Source organism: Cuculus canorus, chromosome 13 (genome assembly GCF_017976375.1).
Source record: "Cuculus canorus isolate bCucCan1 chromosome 13, bCucCan1.pri, whole genome shotgun sequence".
Classification (NCBI taxonomy): domain Eukaryota; kingdom Metazoa; phylum Chordata; class Aves; order Cuculiformes; family Cuculidae; genus Cuculus; species Cuculus canorus.
The window spans coordinates 3308273-3330315 of record NC_071413.1 but is presented as its reverse complement, the minus strand read 5'-3'; the positions used below and the strand labels follow the sequence as shown (position 1 = coordinate 3330315).

The window sequence follows — 22043 nt, the reverse complement described above, 5'->3', positions numbered from 1 at the left end:
TATATATATATATATATATATATATATTTTACCTTTCTTAAGTTCTTTGCCACTTTCTTGTCTCCAGTTTCATGGCATAGATGGGAGCTTGGTCACATTTAAATTCTGCAAACAGTGGTCCTGAAAGATTCGTTGTGTCTGTCAGGCGAAAGGTTCATCAGTGCTGGTGTCTTGTCTCCAACGATGGCCAGAAGTGGACACCTGGGGAAAGAGTACAAGAACCAGTTTCTTCCTGGTTTCCTTATATTCCATGGGTTTCCATTAAGCTGGTCAGTCTGCCATCCTTGTGGATGCTAGACTGACTCCCAGAAGGCAAATATTCACAAGCTATTCCTTCAGCATGATGCCAGCCTCCCCTCCAGAACGGAAAGAGTTACAAATGCCACAATGGTTTTAGGATGCAGTCTGCACTTCTGTGCTTCAAAACAGATGTACCACTCTTCCATAGGGCCTTCACATGCATGCTATTTTTTCACTCATAATTTCTTAAAACTCACTCAAAGTGAGCAATTCTTGACCTCCTTGAAGGAGGAAAAAAAAAGCACAAAGACTGGCCAACTCAAAGCATTTTAACAAGTCCCTCACCACCATGGGTGACACAAATGTAGTCAATAAAATCTAGGACATATTCTTAATGTAGCAGGAATTTATACTAAGCCATAACCAGCCTGGATGAAAAGAACAGAGTACTTAAAAATATTAACTGCCTTTTGTGGGCCTCCTTGCGGAAACATATACTGGAAAACAAACATACATACACTGGTGGAAGGGTGTCAGAGGACGCGGCTCCCCGAGGGGAGCACCGCAGAGGCTGGCAGTGTCGCAGGACTCCCTGGCACAGCATCAGCCACAGGGCAGTGTGGACCTGGAAGCTGATGCACAATGCATGGTTGCTACATCTGGGGTGCAAATTATTCAGGAGGGCTTTACTAGCCCTGCTCCTCACCTTACCAGGGTCTCACCTTGCACCTAATGAGTAGAACAAAGATTTTTCCAAGTCATCCCAGGGCTGAACTAGAGGCAGCTGGCTAGTGCTGGGAACCATTAGGAATACATGAACTGGGCTGGTGAGACTGCCTTCAGGTCACATCTGTGTTACCCAGCCTATAATTCCCCTAATTCATAGACTCACGAAGCGAGGTTGGACAATACTTCAAGAGGTCATCTGCTGCAACATTTCACCACCAACACACACACACACACACACTTAAAGTAAACTGTGTATGTGTGTGGAGGGAGAGAGAGAGAGACGGAGCACACGAGAGTGTGTGCACGCACCTTACCTATATGTAATACCTTAGATATTCCCTTGGGTGTGTCGTTGGGGAAGCTGGAATTGCAGTCTCATTCCTACTGCTACAGCATTTCTTAATTGGCACAGTCTGGCAGGTCGTAACAAAGCTACTCAGTGCTCACATTTGGCATTGCAGGTTTCTTTCCTAGATCCCAGCTGGCTGGATCCCTGATGCCCATGCCTTCAGCTTCACACCAGCTAAGAGGACAAAAAAGCTGGCAGAGACAAGCAAATGCAGAAAGGCAAAGAACCAGGGCCCTGATTAAAACAATGCAAACAACTTCAGATCAAGCATGAGCGCTGCAGTTTGCAAGCCATTGGGGCTGGCATGATTTTTTGCAAAGGCAACAGCTGTGATTTTTTTCTTTTCCTAAAACACCCTCATTTCAATCACCAATTTATTTACACTAAACATTGGAACACAGCACCCCAGACACCTTTACTTGTGAAATCCATTTACAGGCAAAGGACAGCAGTCTGCAATTACAGCCACTCTCTCCCATCCAATAACTCACACCTCATTTGTCTGAATGCAGTTGGGGGCAACAACAACCTGCAAGCTTCTTTCCTGCTTGCTGCCCCACTTACAAGTCTTTGATTTCATGCAGCCTCAAAAATGACTGAATTTAGCTGAACTTCCTAGACCACATATGGTCCCTGTTGGTGCTACAACCTCGTGCGTGGTGTTCACTTACATGTAAGAAACTTCAGAGGAGAAACTACTAAGCAAGGTCTGGAAATAGCAAGAACTGCTGAACATTAAGCAGGACACACCAGTCTTCTCTGGATGCCTAAGCCAGACATCAAAGTGTCACCCGTTGGGCAGAAGACACCGATTTCTGGAATTAATTGCAGGTCATCCGTCCGTCACCACTGCTGGGCTCCTCAGGAGCTGCATTATGAATTTTAAAGGCTATGGAGTTAACCACAATTTTCAGTGAAGATCTAGAAGACCAAAAATGTTTTCTTCCTGCTCAAAATTCATTTAAGATCTTGTCCTAGTGCTCAATGCTGTTCTCACCATTCCCTCGCTTAACAGTAAGACAGCAAAAAATAAATTTCCATTTTGTTTATTGAGAGCACACAAGAACTAGTGCATTTCTACTGTACCTGCATCTTTCCTGTGTTGTCAGTTCCTGTCCTATCAGAAGAAAATACACTGCTTTATGCAGCATAAATGCCTGCGATCACACACAAAGCACAGAATTACAAATTGAAAACTGCACAAAAAGTGAGAAACCACGTAGAAAGCTGGTTTGCCAGAAAAGAGAAAATAAGTATGTGTCCAGCAACACATTTAAGAACAAATTCTTAAAGGTTTGTGTCATGGCTTAAAAAAAAAAATCCACAAATTCCCACATTTGTATGTACACGTCTGGGAAGTCATTCCCTGGAAGAACAAGTACTGCAGTGGGTAGTTACAGTCATTCAAGTGGTTAAATGAACTATCAAAAAAACCCTGCTCGTTAAAAATTTGGCACATTTAAACTATTGCAGGAATGTTAAAGCCAACTGATCGGTTAATTACTGGCTGCTCTGGTGAGGCAAATGAAAGCCAGAGGCACCCCTCAGTGCTTCCAGGCACAGTAAGGAAGCAGTGACATGCGCAGTTCCCAGCTGGTGTGAATGGATCTTGCACTGCTAAAACTAAAGAAGTTCTGCTGGTTTACGCTAAATGAGAGTGTCTCATGCCCTCTGTGAGACAGGGCATTCGGAGAGCAAAGAAAAATTACTGTATCAAGCTGTGTCTTTTACCACCTAAATCCTGCAGCCGAAAGCTTCACGAGTTAAATGCGACAAGCTTAGCAGAGGGGAAATAAAGCAGCAATACATGCTGCTCTGTAAAGGCCATTTATTGCGTGGCTCTGGTCTCACCTGAAGTGTCTTTACCTGAAGTTTGCAAAGGTCACACACTGCGTGTAAGGATGGATGCAGCAATGGAGTAGAGAAGAAAATGAAAATGCCATTCACGGCAGGGTGCAACGCCAAGGAGAGAGCAACTAGACTTATCTGTGACACCTGCAAGCCACTCGTTTAACTGCACTTACCTCTACCAGCAGATGTGGCTCTTAGAAAAAAAAGAAGAGCTTCTTTAAAGCAATGAGGAAAAAAGGGCACTGGTGTCGTGCAGCTGAAACTGCTGTCTTCCAAAAGGATGGTGGTGGCACTCCTCCACACTCGGCTGTGCTCAGGCTCACCTGGGAGTTGGTCCTTTTCCTCACTTCTCCTTCCTGTGTTAGGAAAATAACAGAAAAGAAAAAGAAAAGCTTTCTGCACCATTTATTTTCCGTTCCTTCTCAGAGCATTTCCCAGCAAGGCAGAAGAGGAAAGCGGCACCCTGCGGGCACAGCGCTGGTGCACCTCAGCGCAGGCTGCTCACCAGCGGTCACTGTCAAACATGAAGCACTTTTATCAAAATAGCAAGTCCTGGCCCAGCAATCATTATTTTAAACACATTGCTCCTAGCCATTTCTTATTTGGACTAGACATTCCAAACCCATAAAAGCTCTACCGACAGTTTATTTGGCTCATTGCTCTTTTATCACCCCGATATACCACACTAAATGGTAAAAGTGACAGATATTCAGCTGTTCTAAGATCTGCCTTTTGTTGGCTATAAACATTATTTCATTCTTTATTTTAAAAAATGATTGTAACCTTTTTTTTTTCCAAAACCTTTTGTTGTCATCAGCTGCTAGTGGCTCTGTTCTCACAGTGTAGTTTCCAAGGTTTGGATCAAACCCATATTTTTTTAATAGCCATAAAAAGTTACTTTAAAAAATAATAAATTTGCTGCTAGTTAATATGTAATTGGCCAATTATTTTCCAGAAGCCTCTGCTGGAATGGGAAAAAAATAATAAAAATGTCTGTATGGAAGAGCCCATGAATGCCTCTGAAATTGAGCAGAAATCCTTACAGAATGTGCTGTTGCATCTTCCAAACTGAATCAAAAAAAGAAGGAAGGTGGAGCAAAACAAAGTTTTCTTTCAATATTTCTTATTTTATCCTGCAACAGACAGCATAAAATCTGCTAGATCAGTGGCTCTGGCAGCCATCAAACAATGCTTTGATAAAGCATCCTGGATTTCATGATATAATTTAACTTTGACTTGATTTTTTTTTTCCATTACTCATATCTTCGAAGATGAAATCTTTTCCTTTACTGATGAGCCAAAAGATAACGCAAATCTAGGCACCTACTGCACTGCTGTCAGTAATTTCCATAGTACCTTTCCAAAAAAATTATGGCTTTGCTGTTTGCACCCCAGGTTTAAGGATCTCCTGCAGCAGAAATTTGCTTGCAGGCTCAGCAGGCACAGTCAGGGAGCGCAAAGCGAGAAACCAAAGACTGCTGTTTTCTTTGAGCTGGATCTTCAATTGCAGCCTTCTATACAAAAGCACAGCCCAGCCTCAAAGAAAGCAGCAGCATAGAGAGGATACTGCGGAGACTGAGCAACGCTTCCATACTAAACAGGAATGAGAAGGTGAGCAGGACTGAACCTAACACGCCCACTGCCATCCCCATTTGCCCAGGAACAGCAAAGCAAGCTGTTAATTCTGGCTGTGGTGCAAGAGCAGACACATGCTTGACGTTTCATCCAAACTCTGCAGTGCTGCTGCCACTGGATGTGGTCCTTCCTATCCTCTCACGGAAGTAGCAAAGGCTTTGTTTGCCCTAATAGCACCTCCCACTTCAAAAATCCCAAACCCACATGTATGAACTTAGTGCCTACTCTATGGAATATATTAGTAGACACACACACACACACATATATATTCACATATATTTTTATATATAAATAATGACTCCACAGGTGGAGGTGTAAGTGGGCTGAAGGGCTGTTTTGTGCACAGATCACATTTTACAGGGAACAGGGCCACATGAGATTCACTGGCAAAGGGTTACAGAGCTTTTTCAAACATATTCCAGTATTACTCTTTGGAGGCAGGCGATAACACCCCCTGCATGTACATAAGCGCATTTCCTCACACTATCTGGCAGCACACATTATTCCTTACGCCCTCCCCAGCCAAAGTTTACTAAATATCCTATTTTACCAGGGAGTGAATTCTCCCTCTCCCAATTGCAAGATATGTGCTCAAGGCCAGGCGGTGGAGGCGGCAGGCCAGCACCTCCGAGTTCTGCCTGCCGCCGCCGTGGCCGGGCACGGGATGGGGCCAGGCTGGGGCAGAAGGGTGCCAAACGCCTGTGCACCTGTGGGCCACTGTTTCTGGATGCCACCCTGCAGCCTCCTATGGCAAAGCATGGGCTCATGAGCACAGCAAGAGGCACCCACCTGGGTTTTGTTGTGTTTGGGTCACAGATGAAAAAAAATTGCAGTATGTTGAACTAAAATAAGGCCAAAAGGTGGGAGAGCCGGAGGTGACCCAGCCAGTGGTTTGAGGAGCAGCCAGCCACCGCTGACAACTGTGCCCACTTTGAAGGACATGGGAATGTCACCAGAAGACCTTTTCCAGTGGAAACATCAACGTTATTTCAAAACGGATACCCCTGAGGAGCATACTCTGTCCCACCAGTGCCTTCCGGAGTGCACAGCAGAGCCAGCTACTGAGCAAGCATTAGAAAGGCAAGAGCAGCACCACCAATCCCCTTCTTCCTCTTCCTAAAAGGCTGTTTGGAGCTCGGGGCTGGCACAAAGCCTTATCAAACCTGCTATTCTGTGCAACTCCAAAAGGCTTGACAACACCTCTGCCACATTTCTTGCCTGGTGAAGATCACCAGTTATTATCTGGGAGGCTATGGAGGAGACCCTCCTCTCATCCCTGCTGCTGTGATTGCAGTGAACCCCCAACAAGTTCCACCACAGCAGGTCCAGGGTTAGCTGTGCAACTATCTCAATTTTTTTTTTATTTTTTTTTTTTTGTGGTAGAAGCTTCTGGAATTCACTAAAAATAAGTTTGTTTGGGTTTTTAAACCTAATCCAAACACATTTGTGCTGTCTTTCAAGATGGCACTTCCCCCTTGTCCCTACTTGACAACAGAATTTTCAGTCATTAAGAATGCTCTGAATGCACAGAAATATCTTGGGTTATTTTTCCCATAATCAAAAGAAAACAAATCCCAGAGCAGCCCTGGCAGCCGCTTCCGGCCCGTGCGCTGCCCCCAGAGACCCATCAGGCTCGGCTGCTGCCTCAGAGGGCAAACAGAAAAGTTTGCTTTCAATATAAAATTAGAAACTGAACAAACTGACTCTTTCTGTCCCCCCAAAACCCCTCAAACTCTTGCCTAACTACCTTGCCATTAAACATATTCCAAGATAGTGATTTAGATGTATACGAGTGGCTTGGATTGTAGAAGCCAGCATTTACGTTCCCTCCCCGTTCCCCTCTTGCTGTCAGGACCATTCGATGAACTCCTGGCCAGTGCTGGCAGCTCACATCCCACCTCAGCCACTCGCGAGCATTTATGATACAGCTCCAACCGCACTAGCAGCTACCACAATGCCCTCTGCTACTGCCTTCTTGCTTTCATGTGCTTTCTCCTACAAGGCCCTTCCTGATCGCAGAGGATGGGCATTTAGAAAGAACTGCAATGTTATCTACCTCATAATCCTCCTTTAAATCCCTCCCTAATACCTTCATCTGCTGTGGTATCTAAATTAATTTTGTCAATTAGTGCTGGTAAGGCACCGTGGCCACCACCTGTACTGTCTTAAATTTGCCCAATAAGTTTCTGAGGGCAAGAAGCTATTTTTTAATTACAATGAAGGCATTCTTGCAATTCCAAAACTACAAGATTACAAATAAGGACCAACAAATCTTTCAATATCGCCAAAATCTTCTTGGCCTAATGTAATGGCAGTTTTGCTATAGGAAGTATTTCTACATCTAGCACTGAGAACTGTCCTTATTAAAGAAAAATTATAAATCTATCACAGCCACCCTTAGTAGAACCACTCCTGCATTGGGCTGGCATTGCTAAGTGTAAACTAAAAGAGGTTTCACAAGAATTTAACCAATTAGTCCTTTGCTTTCCCTGCGTATTATAGATAATATAGGGGAGAAAATTGCTGGCCACTATCTGGAATTGTTGACAAAAACTTCTGAAATGCTTTGCATTCCTGTGATGGGGACCTCAGCAAGAGCCCGCTATCGGCACGCTTAGCCTTGGGTCTGCAAGGTCAGATGAGTCACTGCAGCGTCTCCCTTTCGCATCTGATCAAGTGTGCAAAAACCCGGGGACAAACACTCCCGCACATTACTCTTATGTCCTGCCTGGGGGTCTTCATTCAGGAGCGTTCAGAGAAGGCAAGCCTGAAACAAGGCTGCAAAGCAGCATCACTTAAAATTTTATCTCAGCAGAGTTACAAAAAACATCTTGTGCTACCCACATACAGTATACAGCACTATGTATTTTTGACCCCCTGGACTTTTGGGTTTAAGAAATATTTTCATTTTAGTGGATTCATTTGACTTCCAACCTTTTGCATTTACAGCACCCCAAAATCTTTAATCCTCAGCTAGGCCTCTTCCCTTAAAATCCATAGCATCATACTGGATGTGCTGCCACAAAAATGCAAAATAAATGTTTGGTGTCATTGCATTTTTCAGCACAGAGTTGCACAAACTAGACTCCAGAGAGCTCTGGAAAAGAGGAAAATTACAGTAGCTGCAATCACTATAAAATATTCAGAAGGTGAAGCTCAAACACATAAAGGATTCTCAGCTGCAAAAGGCTCTTTTGCTGCTATTGACTGCAAAGAAATAACCAGAGGCACCATCAAGCATCGCCAGAACCCTGCTGCATCAGGCTTCACACATGTAGGATTGCACAAGCCTCTACACCAGGCTTGGTCCATCAGCAAGTCCTTCAGCAAAGCTTAGTGTAGCTCCGCACCCATCAGGGAACTTGAGGATCATCAGAAGTCAGGAACCTACCAACTGCCCTGTGTGCCCTGGTGGTGTGGACACTCTCCACCTAACCATCCTCATGTCCCACGTGGAGCATCAAGTAGCTTCCAAGTGGCATGAGCATTTGGAGAGATCAGGAGCAGATATGACATACAGATTCTCCCTTTAATGCTTAAATCCAAGCCTCTAAGCAAAAAGCACTCCACCACCAGCAGCGGACTGCAGCAGTTATAGTCCAGTCACCAGAGTTACTCCTCTGGTGGGCTCCGTACCTACCCAGGCTCCACAGAAACAAAGCTGTCTGCAGCCAGTGACAAGCTTATAAAAATAAAATGCCTTTATTCTTTGATTTCCTAGCTTTTTTAAACAAAAACTCATACCGAAGAATAAGTATGAAGAGGCAGAAATTTTTCCATTTCAGAGTGGCCCATTCCCCAACTTTTTAAACATTTTTGCACAGGACGCTGTAGAACTCCGTACAGCCACCTAGTGCTGGAAAAAAAATCACTTCCACTTCTGTGACTGTCCTTTGCAGTCCCATAAGTGTATTTGAGCCTAAATGTCTGGCAAGGAGGAACATAAGCCAAGTCTCTGCAAAAGTCAAGACCATGCACTTCCAGTTATGGGCAGCAGCAAGGCTGAGAACAAAACAGCCGATGAACTGTGCACACAGGAAACACAGTTTTATCCCGATAAAGAAAAATAGAAAGGCATGGCTACTAACTAGATTCTCCAGTGGTTATCTGTGGTATCCCTCCTCTGTGCTTCTGGGTTGAGTAGCAAGAAAATCTACTTATTTTTAGGAGTACACAAGCTGCCCACCCCACTGTCAGCCCTCCCAGCTCAACATGTTGCTCTCTTCTTTTCCTAACAAGGAACTACCAAGATTTTTCTCAGCCAAATCCTTCTTATTTCTCAGCAATTCCTTGCCATCACAGAATGGAGACTGCCTGTCCTCATCTCTAATCAAGGCTGTAAAATGAAAGCATTGCATAGTCCTTCCAAGTCGCTCGCCCCTACATTCACACTGCCTCCTCCCGAGTCCAGCGCAAGCAATTGTGCAGTGGAGCAGATCAAGGAACCACACTGGGTTAAAATTAATGAACAAAGAAAGAAAAAAAGTTTGCATTCAGCCAGATCAGTTACCAGGTTCCTGTTCACCGCATCAGTGAACAGACGCTTGTGCTAGCAGGAGACGGGGAGGGCAGCACCAGCACACGGTGGCGGCCTGATCCATTCAGCAAACTACAGCCCAAGTCATCTCTGCCCACACTATGGCCAGAAACAGCCAACAGGAGACTGGAACATGCCCTGCAATGCCTTCATTAGGGCATAACCCTGATTAAAACCAGGTGAGTTACTCAATACCTTTTTTCAAAGTCATTATTTTCCCATAGCTTTTAGACTGGTTGCCTGGAAGGCAGCAGAACTAACCCTGCACAGGAAGCATGCCGTTTGGACATTGGCTTGGAACATCCAACTTTATTGGCTTTTCCCCCTTAGTATTAAAAAATATTTTGCCATGCAGCTAGCTACCCAGGTCTTAGAGGGACATAGCTTCTTGTTCTCTTGCTTATAAGGGAAACTTGAAACAAATTAAAATTATTCTGGCCTCGTACTAAAGGTCAGCATTGTGGGGAAAGATGACTTGTTTGGAATTCAGTCAGGAAGTTTAACACAAATAATCCAGCTTGAAGTTCTGTGAGAACAAGTCCCGGCCAAAATAAAAAAAAAAAAAAAAAATATGTGCTGATAGAACTAATTTAAGTACTAAATCTCTCATTTCCAAGCATTTTTTCCACCGATAAACCCAAAGGCTTTTAAAGCTGCCACATGAACAACTGTGTAGCTGAGGTATGAATGAAATGTTCTTGGTACCTTCCCAGATAAACCCAGGCTTTTATCAGGAGGCTTAAGCAGGAATGAGCATGGGAAGGAACAAAAGGTATTGTTGCAATTCCTGTGAAGATGCACTGCACTGTACAGCATCTCATCATCACTTGTTGTAAACCATTAGGCAGCCTCAATCTTTTCTAGCAAAATCTTCATGCCATAAAAAAGGGAGAACAGCTGATAAAATCCTACTTGCAAATAAATAACATTCCTTGTTAGTAAAGAAATGCCTTGCAGGTGTACTTCTGTATCCTAAAGTAAGATTTGCCTCTCTGAAGCTACATCATGAATTACATTTGGAAGTATTCATGACTTGGAGGAAGTCAGAAGGACTTTATGATGTCCTATTTTCACTAGAAATAGGTATTAAATCCCAGACATTATAACTAAGAAAAAAACCCGGTAGATGTTCTAACTTCATGTCGCTGCTAGTTTTGAAAGGATGACTTCAAAAATTCTTAGAGAGAACACATTTATGTTTTAGAGCCTATGTATGTGTTTGTGTGTACATAAATACCTACATACATGTATTTTTAAATAAAGGCTATAGGGTCACAACGGGTCAGGCGATCCCTCCCAAAACTCTGGAAAAAGAGAAGAACATGAATTGTGGATTCCTCAGAGGTTTATACCTCTGTGGATGGTCTGGCTGAAGCCAGCAGGGCTATAAAAGCATCTGTGTCCAAAGATTTTAATCCAGACTTGGCCAGTCTGGTTTTGATTTTGTGTCTGACCAAAAGCTGTTACCAAGATATGAGCCTTTCAAACCCCTCTCGGCATTACAAAGCATTCAGTTCCACCAGTAAGTGGCTGCTTGCCACTTACTTGTTGTACCTGGGACTAAAGAAACATCAAAACCAAACAACTTTCCTATAACAATCAAATGCCATGGTCAGTGATGAAACATTCTGCAGGTGGAAAAATTCATGAATCTACTAAGAAGCCCTTGTAGTTCTTGAAAGAATTTCAGTGCATTTCCAGAGCTGCTGAGCTGGAATAATAGAAATCCACTTTGAAAATCCACCAGTAAGCTCTAAATTCAGTTTCTATACCTGAATCTAATAGGACAACATGCCAAATACTCGTCATAAAAAAGCCTTCGTGTTTCATGGACAAACATTTTGACAATTTTGCAGGAACAGTTGCTGCAGCCTACATTCCACCAGCAAACGTGCGCTTTGTGAACATCGGCGCAGTGTTTTAGCACAATTCAACACTCGAGCCTTTCCAAAGAGGTTTCTGCTGGTACCTGCACATCCAGTTCCATTCCATCCGATCCTGCACAATCGTGACTCACTGCTGCCCTCTTTATTCCAATATCGGCTCTCGTGCACAATAAATACAGCAGAGCCAGGAATCCTTCTCCCACTCGGTGACTCAGTCTCCATTACTTGAGTATTTGTCCTCTTCTCAGCAAAAATAACATGGAGAAAGTTACGATTCATTCAGAAAAAAAAATACCACTCTGAGGGGAGAAACACAACAAAAAGCACAACTGACTCACCGAGTGCTTCCCTTGAACAAACAATGGGATGTTTTGCCACCCAAGGTGTTGCAATCAGACCATTAAAATGTGGCTGTTTCCTTTCAGCTCTAATGAAGCATCAGCAAATGGATAACACATCTATAGCCTCTCTCTTTCCATCTGCCTCTGGAAAGCAGGTGCAGCCTCAAGTATGGTTCACAAAACGGATTCAGATGTGACCGATTTGTAAATTCCCAGGCAACTATCTGGAGAAAGCTTGATGCTGCCAAAAATGTGCACTTTGGAACATCACTGAATGTCTTCTGTGTTTATTGTAATGGTTTCGCTTCATCCAGTTCCTTAAGATAAAGGATCAGAACAACACCAGAGAAATATTAAATGTTACAGCGTTCAAATGAAAATGCCAGCACCGTTGCTCTCCCTCCAGCTGGTTAGCAGGGAGAGACACCTGCAAGTATTCTAACAGGGCAACTGCAGCGTTTTCCTAATGTATGCTGAGCAGTTATTTCAAGAGGGAAACCCCCAAATCTCAATTTCCTTGATAAGGTTACGTAATAAATTCTAACGAAGAGCAATCCAGCTCTGCCTTGAATAGGAGAGACACTTTAAAAATGTACCACATAAAGCACCAGCTTTGTATTAGTAATATGGAAATACGAATTTAATTCATGGTGGACTTATTTTTTTGCCAGTAGACTTGTTTGGGATGTGTTTTTCAATTTGTCTTGTTTCTCAAACCACCAAAAATGAAAGGATTCACTGAAGTGTCATTTTTAATGCTGAACATCAAAGACAACTGTTCCTCTTGGCCAAACCCAAAAAAGTTCTTACAATTCTGTTCTTCACTTGTAATAAAGAGTCAGTCTGTTATTTATTCTGTTTCAGGACTTAGTCTACACAATGTGCTGAAAAATAAGAAACAGCAATGCTAACCCAAAGAGTAAAATTCATCCCAAATCCGTTTACTCATGTAACAACAGCAAAGCCCTATGACATGGCTGCAGCACAGCAGCAACCCCATTTTTGTACTCTGAAGAAAGAACATTTTTCCAACAAGCCTGCTAAACTTCAGCCAAATTTACCAATAAGAATACGTGCATGCTTTCTTGTTCTTTGTGCATGATAGTCACAAAACAGAGAAATGTGTTATCAGAGATGTTTTAAATGGCACCTTATCTCTGAAAGACAATGACAGTGAACCAGAGTATTGAGGGCTTCCTCTAAAACCCTCTTGCTCCAAAAAAGGTATCAGGTAGAGTCCTAAATTATCAGCTTAAGTTTAAGCCTATGGATCACAGAATGTTTTTGTTGGAAGGGACCTTAAAGCCCATCCAGTTCCACCCCCTGCCATAGGCAGGACTACCTTCCACTGTACCAGGTTGCTCTAAGCCCCATCCAACCTGGCCTTGAACACCTCCAGGGATGAGGCAGCCACCACTGCTCTGGGCAACCCTGGTCAGTATCTCACCACCCTCACAGGAAAAAACATCTTCCTAATGTCTCATCTCAATCTCCTCTCTTTCAGCTGAAAACCATTCCCCCTCGTCCTATCCCTGGACTCCCTGATAGAGTCCCTCCCCAGATTCCCTGTAGGATCCCTTTAAATGACCTTGCTATAAGCAATCAGGATCACCACCACGTCTGTGCACCAAAGCCTGACTGTCACCCTTTGAGCAGCAGAGAGGTTGGAAATGTGATGGTGTTCAGAACAGCAAACAGTCAAGAGGCTTGGAGTTTTCCATTTATAAGACAGTCCCGCAGCAGAGTACAGTTATATGAAACAAGCAGAGTCCTGAATTAATGCATTAATACTTTGGTCTCTGATTCCCTTTGTATTTGTCAAACACTCCTTATTCACCAAACAAGGGTGAAGCTCCCCGTACAACCAGCAGAGAACAGTTCTGTGCAGCGCTGTCTCCCTCCCGTTACTGCTGCCTCCACTTAAACAACGTGACAGCAGTGACACAGAACAGCTGCCTCCAGAAAGTTTACTTTCCTGGGCCCATGAAAGCCTACCATCCGCGACTCCCTGCACAATGTCACATCTACCTTTCATGCTGCTTGGGGCTTTTAAAAACCTCCAGAGCAGCAGTGGTGGCATGTAAGGGGGAAACAGTAAACCTCCTACCTCCAGATTACTTTTGCAGTTTGAAGCGTGTATTTTTTTGGCATCTTGAGGCAATAAAATAGATCAGAAGGCCTTTTTGTGTTGTTCCCCCTTAATTATTGACAAAGTCTCTTCGTGGCTGTGAATGCTTCATAGAATTAATGAGGAACAGAAAATAAATAAATAAACAAAGCCTAAAAAACACTCCCCCCTTCACATTTTTTTTCCTGTAGCCTCAAGCTCTGAAATGATTCAAGGGATAGAAAAGGAATTCAAATGTATACAGAGGTCTATATAGCTACAGCATAAATACTTGAAAATGTAACCCATAAGGACACTGACTGCATGCTCAAGAAGCCAGTTGCATGCAAAAAGATTTCAGTTGTTAAGTCAGGCTCTAAATAAAGTTTTATGAGCTTCAGGAATTTGTGCTCAGGTACCTATTTTATTTTCCAGGTATTTTGTTCTTTACCACTTTGTCGCACACACTTGAGACAAATCAAACAGCCTTGCACTAGCTGTAGATACATTTTTACAAAAAAGACAGACCAAGATGACCTGTGATGGACGTCTATTGCAAAGGAAGCTTGCTTGTGCCTCTCCTAGCACATTTGACCATCCTTAGAAGGAGCTCACTTCTCTAACCATGCCTGTGGCAGCAACATGCCACACTGGTGCCAAATACTGACAGACAGACAGACAGCTGCTTGCATGCCTGCCTTTTCCTGAAGTTGCCTGCTGACAATTGTCATCATCTGCTCATTTACAGAGATCCCCCCCATCACAGTCTTTCACTTCCCTTCGATATTTGCATGTCATCCCTCTTGCAGGTAATCAGGGAGCACCGCAGCCGGCCTCACCAGAAGGGTCAGTAATGGTGAACCTTATCTCCATCCAGGAGAGCCTCTCTATCCATACACAAACCTTAGCTGACTTGAACTATGTATTTACTGTTTTCTTGATGTACAGCAACATGATAATATTGCCAAAACAGCAAAAAGCTTATATCCTCTACCGTGCCTTTATGGAAATGGGACATTTCTAGCAAAGCAGCAGAATACTCTGGTTACATCCTGGGAAAAAAAGGTCTTGCATGTCTCCCGCCTGGTTGTCTGGTGTAGACTGTATGATCACGGTTTACTGGGCAGTAATCATTGTTGTGCCCCTATCACAAGATGACTCAATATCCCACGTCTGAGTAGAAAAGCCTGGAGGGAAAATGGAAAGGTACAATCAGTAATTTCCAAATACACATCCCCCATATTGTTTTTTGTTTGTTTCTGCATGGTTGACCTTCTGAAGTCTAACTCAAGAAACTGAAACTAGTGCAGATGTTTATAGGAAGGAAGAAAAAAAAAAAAAGATGACTGTAAAAGAGGAATCCAGGAGAAGTCACAAAGATATCCTGTTTGCATACCAAAACATCACTTGGCAAGTATTTGAACGTGGGTAAATAATTTCTGAGCAGAAGCATAGCCGCTAACTTCAACTATGTGAATAGCTTCTTGCAGAAGCTAAGCCTTTACATTTCCCACTGTAAAAACAAAGACTTGCTGGAAACCACACAGCAGTAAAGCTGTTGTGTCTATAGACTTATTCAGGTAACCTTAAACACAGACCTCTCACGAATCAGCCCAAACACAGGTAACTTAGTGCTGCCATCAGCAGAGAACCTACTCCCTCAGATACAGCATCATTTGTAATTACATATAAGAAGCTGAACAGGCAAATAGCCCACAACCATGATCATAGTTACACACAGAAAGAGAACGTATAGGCAGTAGTTACTCACAGAACCCCAAAAGCAGTGCAGCACCACAACTAAGCATATAAAATTGATAATCTAAAAGAAATTAAATACATGAAGTACTAACAGTTCTTAGGAATGAAGCTAAGTATTATATGAAGAGCAACAACATCTCTTTTAGGGAAAAACACACATAATGTTACAAGACGCTTTGCCAAGGCCTGCACACATACTGAAAAAGACTTCTCTGCGATCTTATTATGGCTGCATACAAACCGACACCAAACCTCAGAGCTGAAAAGTCAACAAAGTGACAAAAAAAGACAAGAACCACATTTTGCAACTTGAGCCTCTCTCTAGTTCTGTGTAGAACAAGTTTCCAAAGTTGAGATTTCCAAAACAAGTAAGGCTCACAGTGCAGAGACATTTGTTTCCAAGTCTTTTTGTGGATACCATGGATGTCTGGCCCGCTGACATAGTTTAAAGTTTTAAAGGGAGACAGCGTCATACACAAGAGCAGATTCCTGCCAGTGGAATGGAGAGCTCATTTCTGCAGCGTTGTCTGAAAAGTGGGTGCAAGAACAATACTTAACACTTCTGCTCCTGCCTTCCCTCACTGTCTGTCTTTGAGCAATTTGCTTAATCCTCAGTAACCCATCTACAGAACTGAAATAGCAGTATCTATCTCCCAGCGGTATCACAAGAAATAATTTGTTGACATCTGTAAGCTGTTTTGACTCTGCAGTGATAGACACCAGAGAAAGATTTAGAAACAGATGTCTGTGGCAAGGGGAAAAAAAATACTGTGAATGTGTAAACATATAATATTTAGTACTTATATAAATCCAATTCTGTCTAACAGAGAACTTCTACTTAGTAAACATAACTAAAGGATGGTTTCTGAATGAACTGAACTACAACACAAGGTCTGTGTGGTTGTTCCTTACAGAATTCAAACACAAGGACTCTACTTTCTGTGATAGTATCCCCAGCAATGCTTCAAGATAACTGAGGCAACGTTTTGAACTGAACGAGCCTTCCCTCTTAACGTCATCTGTGTTCTTAAGAGGAGAGAGCCAGTCGAGTTAACGTAAGGACTGTACTTCAGCAAGCAAACTATGTGTGAAGATTAACCAAGGTCAAGATCTTCTTCCCCATTAGCAAAGACCCTCACATACCACGTGTGAGAATCACACAGCTGATACTTATGGAGAAAGGATTTCTGATATAAATCAATACAGTTAGAATATTATCAGCAAATGTTAGAAGCGAGACTCACAAAAAGTTTCCCTATGCAATAAAGCCTTGATCTGGGTTTCCACAGGACTGCTGGCATTCAACACCAGTGTGTTCCTGCTGCTCCGGTCCTAAATGATGGGATTCAGAGAGTGGGGCCTTGCTAAAGTCAAATGTCACCACAATAACCTGCAAGCTGGCCCTTCAACACCAGCAAAAAATAATGTTACCCCCACTTATAGCTTAATCAAGACCTGAAAACTGTCTGGATGAGGTGCATTTACTCCATCTTCCAAAGAAGGTACAAGTTAAAGCGTTACAAGTCGTTCATCTCACTGAACCAAAAACTAAGCAAATAATAAAAGACTGCCTGGGGCAAGCACTTCTGAGTTGCTTATCTGGGACAGGTTTTAGTTACAGTTAGTCATTAGTACATTCTTGTTATCATCCCACACCACTTTTTACCTCAATTAAGGGCAGCAGACAAAGTCCTGCAAGGCCTAGTTAAGACAAATCACAACGTTTTGTACAGTACAAAATTGGTTGCTATTATTTCACATCTATTTTTCCTTACTGTTTTTTCTTACATTAATTCCTGCCCCTTTCACAGCTTCAGGTTCACTCTTTTGGAAGCCAGTCTGCTCGGCAATCCCAATCTCACTCATTTCCCCAAAAATGACAGCAAAAAGGAACAAAATCTCTTTCTTGATATTTGCAATGGTGGAGACGGGAAGGAACACAAGACTTGCGGGAGAGAAACACACCTACACAGAGAGAGGGATGACCAAGTCGACTCCAACCAGAAGCTCCCAAAGAGCAGCTGAGCACTGTTCACTCCGACAGAAATCACGTTCAAAGAACGTAATCGGCTCCAGATCTAATGAGTATAGCTTGACTCAATCCTAACCAGAGCAGATCGAGGTCAACAAGTCTTTTCTGTGGCAACTATAAAGATCTGTATCTTGTACTCCTTTGTGTTTCCCTGATGCCGCACAGCACAAGGAACACAGGTCCTACAAAGGATGGATATTTTGACACAATTCCTCTCAACATGCATGAAAACACACAAAAGAGTAGATGCTAGGGTTTTCACTGGGTTGTGTGATCATCATGTTGAAGATTCATCTTGCCAGATTCCAGTGATCTGGAGTGAAAAACTGCTTTTTCTCATACACAGCAGGTACTTGTTTTCTCATGCCCCAAGTACAAACAATCTTTCTACTCCCAATGCTTCCTCCCATCTCACTGGTCCCAGAGATGTTCCAGTAAAATGATACATTTTGATTACATTTCATTCAGCCCAAAATAGTCTTACAATCTCTAATCTTAGCATTTATCTTCTCTCTCTATTCCCTGTGGTCACATCACTTCAAATTGTCCTATGTGAAAAGTTATTGTCTTGCCTACAAAAGCCCAGAGCAGAATATTTATAATGCTTAGGAGCCTAGCAAATTCGTGAGTTGCTGAACATGGAGAATCGCTAGATAAAATCCACATGCACAAGCCAAACTGGGGCAAAAAAAACCTCTTAATTTTAAGGTCAGGAAGATCCTTTTACCATGGATCTCGAAATGGTCTAGCGGTAACCTTTGGGTCAGTGCATTGAGTATATTCCTTGCACAAGAGACACTGTCTAATGCAGACCCATCATGCATTTATAGTACTATAGTTTTATTCATTTAATAAAGTATATTGTGTTTAAAAAAATTGGCAAATACACCCCCTCTGTGTTTTCCTAAAAAAAATACCTTTTTTAAGATTATACGATTATTTTGCATCAAAAATAGGTGACACTGAGTCTTCTATGCAAATTTCACATTCGCAAGGCTGTTTCTCAGGTATTGATATGACTGAGCTAAAACAATTAAATCACCAGAACAGAAATATTAGTAACTATTTCACATTTGGCAAACAGAGAAACATAACAAATTGTTACATTTACTTCAGGAGTGTTTGAATATAAGTTTTCCAAACAGCAGAACATGAAAAACCTTGCATTCAAAATGCAGCTGTTCTGCTATTAAGTAGGAAATAAACTTTTTAAACTAAAATCCTGTTAAACATATAGGGAAAGTTTTGGCAAGACAGATTGTTTTCCATTATTAAATGAAATTTTGAAAGCTGTTTCCTAGCAGTACATTTCATTGCAAATATTTTGGACACATTTTCATCTGATTTTGAAGTCAACTGAGATTCGTGCTTGCATCTCTTATGGTTACAAGATAAATAGCAGATTTATGAAGATAAAAATAGCTCTCCTTTCCAAGGCAAAATCAGCTTTTCAGAGGGAAAAATGCTAAAATATTTCACAGGACTGGATGCATCTTTTTATTTTCTATTAAAGAAATAAATCCTTCACATTGTTACAGCTGCACAGTGGTTTAATGTCCAAGATCTCATTTAAATTAAAACTTAACTTACAGAACATTAAAAGGTCCCACTCTCTATATTTTTAAGTGTCTGTTGGACGTGCCAGGTCCACTGACTAATTTAACTTCTACAAACTTGCAGTTAGGACTTTATTATCCTCGAATACCTAAAGCAGTGCAGCACATTCCCTTCCCTGGGGACATACTGATGGTTCACAAAAAGCAGAGGATGCAACATGTTCATACTGCAATATTATTTACTCTCATACGCCAGTGTGTTTCTTGCATGGCATTTGGGATGACTGCAGAGAAATCCTCTCTGCCCTTTAGAATCTGACCTCTCAGAGACGAGATTCATCGCCAAGCTAAGAATAGGCTACTGGCTGCAGACTGCTTTGATAAATGAGAAATAAGGAGCAGGTAATTGTAATGATGGGCTCTGTCATCTCCATTGGAAACAAATAAACCAACCAAACCATCCACCCAAAATCCACTCAAACATGTTGTATTCGTATGACCTCAAGGCTTGAGAAATATATGCTGCTCTTCCCAGGATGGGAACCCCCATTTGCAAGGGAGAAAGCAGAAGCTATTTACTTGCTGACATTTAGGGTGCAACACAGGATTGTCCTCCCAGTCATGGGCTTTAACCACAAAAATCCACCTGAGTAACTTCAAAGCAAAAAACAGGCTCAAAGCTTTCAGCAAAGCATTAGAGAATTGTCAAAAACATAAAATATAGTCCTTGGTCAGAGCAATGAGAATACAGTCATCTTTCCAAAAACTTAACTGAATTTTCCAGACTTCCCTAGGATCACAGATAAATGCACATTCAAATCTGAGATTTCCTTTGGAGCTGTCTTTTCTACTAGTTATGCTCCATTCTAAAGTTAGGGAAAAAAGAGGTGATAAAAACTAGACCAATCCAGAGAAAACAAAAAGGAAGAATTAAAATTCCAGCAATCATTTTATTCCTCTCACATCTTACAGTGTTTTTACCAGCCTTTCTAGTGCAGATCTTGGAGAGTTTTGTTTCAGGTCTCAGGACACGCAATGTCACCACTGCACTCTCTAAGCAAGAACTGTGCTCAGATTACTGGGAGATCTCAGACAGTGACATTTTCTTGGTGTTTTGGGCAATGGGCAGTCTCTCACTTTGGAAGAGAATACCCACATCTGGAACAATACCACTGGTAGCTGGAAGGCTTTCCAAGCGGCACATCAAAACAGATAAAACAACACACAGAGGAATAGTTCACAGACTGTTTGCTGGATTCAGCTGCACTGGATATTCCCAAAATGCACCAAGAGATTCAGCTGGATTGTGAAAGGTTGCAAGGTTTGATCTAAGACTTCATAGGAAATAGATGATGTTCCAGGTGCCTCCAGCTGGGGGCTGTGCCAAGGTGAGCAGAGTGGGTTGCTTTGCCCAGAACTTGGATGAGTTGAGGAAGGTGAAAAAGACAAGGAACTGGAGATGCTGCTCCGTATGACACTGGGGGATCACATCACTGTGGACGTAGATGGCATGGTATCACAGCCTGCCCTCTCTCAAAGGTAAGCACCTGAGCCAGTTTTCAAACAAGATCAAGCCTTTGGGACTTGACTCAACAAAAGACCTTCTTCATCCAGAAAATTAAATAGGGGAAGACTTTACAGCTCTCTCTAAAGATCAGACTAAGAAGTGCATCACAGCCCAAACCATCCATCCTTTGAGAAGCACCACAAGGTTATTCCAGTTTTTATAGACATCACAGGGCCATTTGCTGCCAAATCAACGGAGCAGAGGAGCCTTTCTCCTGGTCTACATGACTCAAGCTGCTGAGAACGGCACACCACACCCCATGCTCTGCTGGCTGTGAAATGCATCTACTCAGCAAGAGATGTTTCCGTGACACCTCATTATCCTGGCATGCTGCACATGGAATTAACAACAACAACAACAGAGGAGTGGGACATTTCTTTGTGGTTTACAAAATAAACAGGGAAAAATACCCCACAAAAATCTATGACTAATATGATATAGTAAAAAAAGAAAAATCACACAAACATCTCTGTTTCCATGACAAGTTTTCTATATGGCAAGACAGTAAATAAGAGCTGCTGCTTTAAAGTGGATCACACTGACTGTGGAAAGGCAGCTTTAATTTACAGTATCCTGATATAAATGAAACCTGGTTTTAGCCATATAGAAGTATTCCTGACAATCTCCACCTAACATTTTTCTCTATCTGTGTCTCTAGGAGGTTAGTTCAAGCCAAAAAGCATATGATATCCAGTATTCACCTTTATAATCACTGAAAGTGTTGAAGGGTTTTGAATTCTGAGAGTTCTTGGGATCAAAGTCACTTGAAGGAGCTGGGAGGGAAACACCAGAGCATTCCCTGCCTTTTCCTCTACATGTGCTCTTCCAGATACCAGAGCTAATAATCACTGGAAAACAGCTCATACACTAGGGATCACAACACTATGTGTGGCCATGGAGGACCCACTGGAGGCTAACAGGAATTCTGTCTAATCTTATGTTTTCGCAAATATTTGTGTTTATGCTAAATTACAGCTCAAAGCGTGAAATTGCAGTCACAAGTCTGGCAGGTTCTTGGTAAGACAATAATGGCATCATTCCCACTTGGTACTAGATGTGACTTCAATATTCGGAATTGAAAATGTGTCCAGTGAAACAAACAAACCATTCACTTAAACCCCACCACAAACATAGCGATGTTAGTCACTACATCCTAATACACTGGAAAAAAGCCCCAAACATCAACCATAACCACCTAAAAGAACTCCAGCGTAACAACCGAGGAAAAGAGAAAGCACGTTGATTAAAGTATTTGCTATCAATTATCCATGGTGGTAACATGATATAAAAAGATTAATCTCAACTTACCAGGTAACATAACTCATGTGTGCACAACTGTAACAAACAGAAACAGACCTTATCTGCAAGCTATTTGTAGATATATCAAGATTTTCCAGGAAAGCAACACAATCATTTCCATAACTCAATTACCTTGTAGGTTTTGGGAGGTGG

At 42.2% G+C, this 22043-nt stretch overlaps 1 long non-coding RNA gene across 1 annotated transcript in view; it reads right to left on the bottom strand.

Moving 5' to 3' along the window:
* Positions 1 to 38: 38 nt before the first annotated feature.
* Positions 39 to 22043, bottom strand: part of LOC128853497 (uncharacterized) — a 30547-nt gene continuing 8542 nt past the window's right edge. Inside the window, exons 2-3 of the long non-coding RNA XR_008452066.1 lie at positions 3343 to 3525; positions 39 to 201 (exon numbers count right to left, since the gene is read on the bottom strand). This is a non-coding gene — a long non-coding RNA (uncharacterized LOC128853497). The remainder of the gene's footprint in view (positions 202 to 3342; positions 3526 to 22043) is intronic.